Below are 6245 nucleotides of genomic sequence, written 5' to 3'. Positions count from 1 at the left end.
GAAATTGGGAAACAGAGGGGAACCCACTTATAAACTTGAAGCCCAGGCAGCCCAAGGGGTGCCTGGCCCAGACGCCCACACTGACGCAGACCACCGACAATTCTTTCATGAAAAGGAGCCTGAAAAACTGGTGTGGATGGGGAATAGTGGCTCCAAGAGATATAGCCTGGCAGGGGAAGAAAGGAGATAAGGGGTAGACCCAGATCTTTGATAAATGGATTAGGAGAGATAAGAACCACAAGTCTTTCCTCCCTGCTGGGTATGCTCCCCTTAGATGATTTCTCCGAAGGAAATGGAAGACGACTTTTAAAATTACTAGCCTAGGGACTCCCCTGGTAGTCCAGTGGCTGAGACTCTGCGGAGTTCCCAGTGCAGGGAGCCCAGGTTCGATCCCTGGTCAGGGAACTAGATCCCACATGCTGCAAATAAGAGTTCGCATGCTGCAGCTAAAAATAGATCCTGCATACCGCAACTAAGACTCAGTGCAGCCAAATAAATATTAAAAAAAAATACTAGGCTAAGCTTTTCATTTGCATTCCTCCTCTCCTTTCACCCCTCAACACTTCACACCCATTTTTTAAAAGTCTTTATTGAACTTGTTACAATATTGCTTTTTTTTTTTTAATATATATAAACGTATTTATTTTTGGCTGCGCTGGGTCTTTGTTGCTGCATGCGGGCTTTCTCTAGTTGCGGCGAGCGGGGGCTACTCTTCGTTGCGGTGCTCGGGCTTCTCATTGTGGTGGCTTCTCTTGTTGTGGAGCACGGGCTCTAGGCGCGCGGGCTTCAGTAGTTGCGGCACGTGGGCTCAGTAGTTGCGGCTCGCAGGCTCTAGAGCACAGGCTCAGTAGCTGTGGCGCACGGGCTTAGTCGCTCCGCGGCATGTGGGATCTTCCCGGACCAGGGCATGAACCTGTGTCGCCTGCATTGGCAGGTGGATTCTTAACCCCTGTGCCACCAGGGAAGTCGCCACACCCATTTTACAGATGAGAAAACTGAGGCTCAGACAGACGTCCCTTGCCAGAGGGCAAGCAGCTAACAAGAGGCGGATTCAAGTTTCCAACTGAGCTCCCTGTGACTTCCAATACCTTTGAGTTATTTATTCACTGGCAGGAGAGAGCCCACCTGGAGGGAAAGGTGGCTCAGTTTTCCCTCTTATCCGCCTCCTGTGTGGGTCAGGAACACAAGACGTCATCCCCGCAGCCCCTTGGGGCAGATGCAGCAGGGGAACGAGGGGATGTTTGGCAGAGGCACCAGCACATCTCTGATCTCTGGGTCCTTGCGCTGTTAGAGTCAGCTAGTATTTCCTGGCCTCGACTCCGTGGGGAAGGCAGGAACAAAGCTGATTCTGACCCTGGGGGAGCCAGGGAGCTGCTTCCGGAGCATCATCATTCATTCATTCATGAACTCATTCATTCATTCATGAACTCATTCATTCATTCATGAACTCATTCATTCAGTGGACCTGGTCTCAGGCTGAGCAACTGTGGACCCCCAAAGCTTCTGAAGCCCCTCGTCTTAAGGTGGGGGGGGCGGAGCCACACCCTCCGAGCCCCCCGTGGTCAGTGCTGGGGCTGGAAGAATCAGACCAAAAGGGTGATTAAGTGGCAGAGGAGTTGGGACATTACCCCCAGGTCACTGGAGCCACAGTAGAGTTTTTAGAAGCGGGGAGGGTCAGATAAAACGTCTGTGGGGGTGAGGGTGAGGGCGGTTTATTCCAAAGCAGGCCTCAGCTGCATGGGTGGGACACCAGTGGAGGGCATACATGACCCGAATAAGAGGCAGACTTGCTGGGAAGATCAGAGAAGGCCATTGCCTAGGGGAAGGAATGACAGGAAGGAGAGATAAATGCCCAGCCCTCAGAGAAGGACAGACAGGCTTGTGGTCAGGAGAGATCTGGACATCCTTTGATGCCCCCAGAGCATCCCCAGCCCCCTCAGACGCGCCAGAACCGCGTCTCCCCTCCTCCCAGCTGGAGATCAGATGTCCCGGTGGCCGCTGTCCAGCCTCCGGAGAGGTGCTTGCTTTGATCTTCTTCTGACCCAGGTCAAAATGGGGGACGGGGGGGCACTCAGAGAGGGAGGGTTCGGATGGAGGCTCAGAAGAAATTTCCTTAGATCCCTGGGTGGCTGTGCAGAGCCCACAGCCAAGACCAAACCCAGGCAGTTTCATGCAAGCCACTCAGTTTCCCTTTCTGTGAAATGGAGGTGAGAGAAGCAACTCTGAATAGAGTTCTTGGGAGGTCTTAGGGAGATCAGACAGGGAAAGAACTTCTTGGGCCCTGGAACGGGGTTTCTCAAGCTGGCCAGTATTGACAGTTGGCCCTGGATTGTTCTCTGTGGTGAGAGCTGGCCTGGGCATTGCAGCATCTCTGGTCCCCACCCACCCCTGGCCCCAGTCGTGAAAACCAAAATGGTCTCTCGCCATCGGGTGGGGGCAGGGGAGGGGGCGAATTGCCCCGAGGTGGGAACCACTGCAGTAGAAAATCCTCTGTAACACGGGCTTCAGTCTCCGTGGACAAGACTAGCCAATGCTTGTCTGTCCTTCTGTCCTACCCTGAGGGCTGGGCATTTATCTCTCCTTCCTGCGTCATCCCTACCCCTAGGCAGGGCCTTCTCTGATCTGAGCACTATGCCGTGAAGTAAACTCATTCGAGTGAATTAAACTCATTATATCCTTCCAACATCTCATAAAGGCAGACATGGTTATTATCCTACTTCACAGAGGGAGCAAACTGAGGTGCAGAGAGTTTTGATAAATTGCCCAAGTCACACAGCTGGGGCTCAGCGCCACCTCCCTGAGCTCCTGAGGGTCCAGCAGCAGTGGGGGTGCCCCCTCCTCAGAGGTCTGAGACCCCCGTCTCCACACCCCTTCGTTGCGGCAGCTGATACCTCTGTGTTTCCCTTTTGCCTCCTCGGCCCTTCGATGCCGATGAAAGCAATCCCCTGTATTAAATTCACTCTGTAAAAAAGCCTGAGCAGGGCTGATCTATCCTGGGAGCACCGACAACACCCTGATCCTTCCTGGGGGTGGAGAGAAGTTGAACCACCCTATGCTAGCAAATAAGCATTAAAAACATAAACGGGGGACTTCCCTGGTGGTCCAGTGGTTAAGACTCTGACTTCCAACTCAGGGGGAGCAGGTTCAATCCCTGGTCGGGGAGCTGAGATCCCACATGCCTCGCTGCCAAAAAACCAAAACATAAAACAGAAGCAATATTGTAACAAATTGAATAAAGACTTTAAAAAGGGTCCACATCAAAAAAATCTTTAAAAAAGTAAATGGGGGACTTCCCTGGCGGTCCAGTGGTTAAGACTCCGTGCTCCCAATTCAGGAGGCACAGGGTCGACCCCTGGTCCTGGTCGGGGAACTAAGGTCCCACATGAGCACGGCATGGCCCCAAAAAAATAAAAATAAACGGGAGGCACCACACCCCAGTAATTTCATGTCTTCCTATCTACCCTGGAAAAGCCAACCAGGGACATCAGACAGCAGGTTGAGAACGTTTGAAGCAGGGGCTGCAATACAGTCATATCGAGAAAAACCAGAACCTGCGTCAGCCAGGGCTCATTAAACAGGTGGTGATGCGGTCCTGCTGTGGAATGTTACCCAGTGCCAGAGGGAACGAGGCACTGCTCCGGACCTCACATATAAAACCACTGGGAGAAAGGCTATGAACTCTCAGTTTGCAGGGGATGTTCACAGCATGATGGCCATGTGATCCCAAAAAGCAAGATGTGAGCTCACATTCCTTATAGGAATACATTCACACTCGTGTGTGTGTGTGTGTGTGTGCGCGCGCGCACGCACGTGTTGTGTGTTTTTGGGTTTTTTTATAATTAATTTATTTATTTGGCTGTGCAGGGTCTTAGTTGTGGCACACGGGATCTTCGTTGCCACACACGGGATCTTTGGTTGGGGCATGTGGGATCTAGTTCCCTGACCAGGGATCAAACCCGGGCCCCCTGCATTGGCAGCATGGAGTCTTAACCACTGGACGGCCAGGGAAGTCCTGCACGTGTTGTGTTTTGCACTGTGTCTCCCCAACATTCCTAGGTGAAAGTCCTAACCCCCAGGACCTCAGAATGTGACCTTATTTGGAGATAGAGTCACTGCAGATGTAATGATGTAATGATGAGTCACAGCTGGAGCAGAGTGGGCCCTAGTACTATATGACCGGTGACCTTAGGAAAAGGGGAAATTTGGACACAGACACATACGCACAGGGAACGTCATGTGCGCATGAAGGCAGAGATGCCGTGATGCTTCTATAAGTCAAGGTGTGCCGCAGATTGCCAGGGACCCCCGGAAGCTGGGAGAGCACAGAGCATGGGACAGACTCACGGCCTCAGAAGGAACCAGTCCTGACCAAGCCCTTGATCTTGGACTTCTGGCCCCCAGAACTATAGCCCTAGGAGACTCACAGAGTGCGTGCGTGCGTGCGTGCGTGTCTAGGAGAAGTTTTGCTAAGAAATGTAACAAGCTGACAATGGAGAGTACGGTGGAGGTATGGTGGCCTTCATACACTACTTTAATTTTGTACAAATGAAATGAATTTGCACATTATTTGCATAATAAAATTAATTTTGTAAACAAAGACATTTAAGCCATCCTTAACAGATCTCATATTTCTAGGACCACAAATCGGGATACTCTTCCTGATTTCGTACTTTAAAAATTTCCAAATGGAGCATAGAAATGAATGCAAAGAAACTAGCATGAAATTATATGACATTAGACAGCTAGAGTTCCTGGTTTTACTGAGAGCTAGGACTTGAGAGAACTTTCTTACTAAGAAAAACCTATTTATAATTTGGGGGCAAAAGGATCTGCTTTTAGATAAACGTATGAAGGATGTAAAGTCAAACAGCAGAAATGCTACTTCTTACATGCTTGTTGGGGGGTGGTGTGTGTCTGGATTGCATGCACTGGACTGAATGCAATGCAGTTTGGACCCAAGACACTTTTGTTTTTTCTAGAAAATACCCACACAGCAAGGAATTTGTATCGATGCCAAAGAGCTCCAAACTTCTTTCAAAATCAACCACAGTAGGGACTTCCCTGGTGGCACAGTGGTTAAGAATCCACCTGCCAATGCAGGAGACACGGGTTCGAGACTTGGTGCGGGAAGATCCCACATGCCGCGGAGCAACTAAGCCCGTGAGCCACAACTACTGAGCCCGCGAGCCACAGCTACTGAGCCTGCGTGCCACAACTACTGAAGAGAAGCCACCGCAATGAGAAGCCCGCACACTGCAACGAAGAGTAGCCCCTGCTCGCCGCAACTACAGAAAGCCCGCACAACAACAAAGACCCGATGCAGCAAAAAATAAATAAAATAAATTTTAAAAAATCAACCTCAATAAATTGGAATGTTGGGATTGACATACACACTACTATTTATAAAACAGATAACTAATAAGAACCTACTGTATAGCACAGGGAATTCTACTCAATCCTCTGTAATGGCCTATATGGGGAAAGAATCTAAAAAAGAATGCCTATATGTATATGTATAACAGATTCACTTTGCTGTACACCTGAAACTAATACAACATTGTAAATCAACTCTACTCCAATAAAAATTTTAAAAATCAACCTCAAAACCTTTCATTTCTTTTTGATACACAGGAAGACCCCTAAATTCCTTGTGTGGTACCTTGGGAGTGGAAGGACAGTTTCTATGCCAACACCAGCCTTGTCAATCAAGCCAAAGAGGCGGGGCTCGGAGGGTAGGTCTTCCCCTGTCTTCTAGCTTGGAATTCTCACCTAGATATGCTAGTTTCTAACCCAGCAGAGAGGCAAGCGAGAGTGGGAAGTGCCACATCGGATTAAGCAACAGAGCAGGATGTGGAATCTGGGTCTGTCAAGATCCCGGGGAACTACTCATCTTCCTCAGCCCTGGGCTGGCTCTTCGAAATACAGGTTCATTGGGATTTAATTCACACACCAGATAATGCACCCATTTAAAGTGTACAGTTGCGTGGGTTTTAGTATATTTAAAGAGTTATGCAACCATCACCGCAGTATAATTTTGGAACATTTTGAGCACCCCCAAAAGAAACCCGTGCCCATTAGCAATTACTCTCCATTGCCCCTCCCCAGTGATTCTCTAGCCCCAGGCAACCACTAATCCACTTCCTGTCTCTCTGGCTTTGCTGGTTCTGGACAATTCACATAAATGGAATCATACACTGTGTGGGCTTTTGTGATGGCATCTTTCATCGAGCCTAATGTTTTCAAGG

Source organism: Delphinus delphis, chromosome 3, assembly GCF_949987515.2.
Source record: "Delphinus delphis chromosome 3, mDelDel1.2, whole genome shotgun sequence".
Classification (NCBI taxonomy): domain Eukaryota; kingdom Metazoa; phylum Chordata; class Mammalia; order Artiodactyla; family Delphinidae; genus Delphinus; species Delphinus delphis.
Note: the sequence above shows the minus strand (reverse complement) of the source record.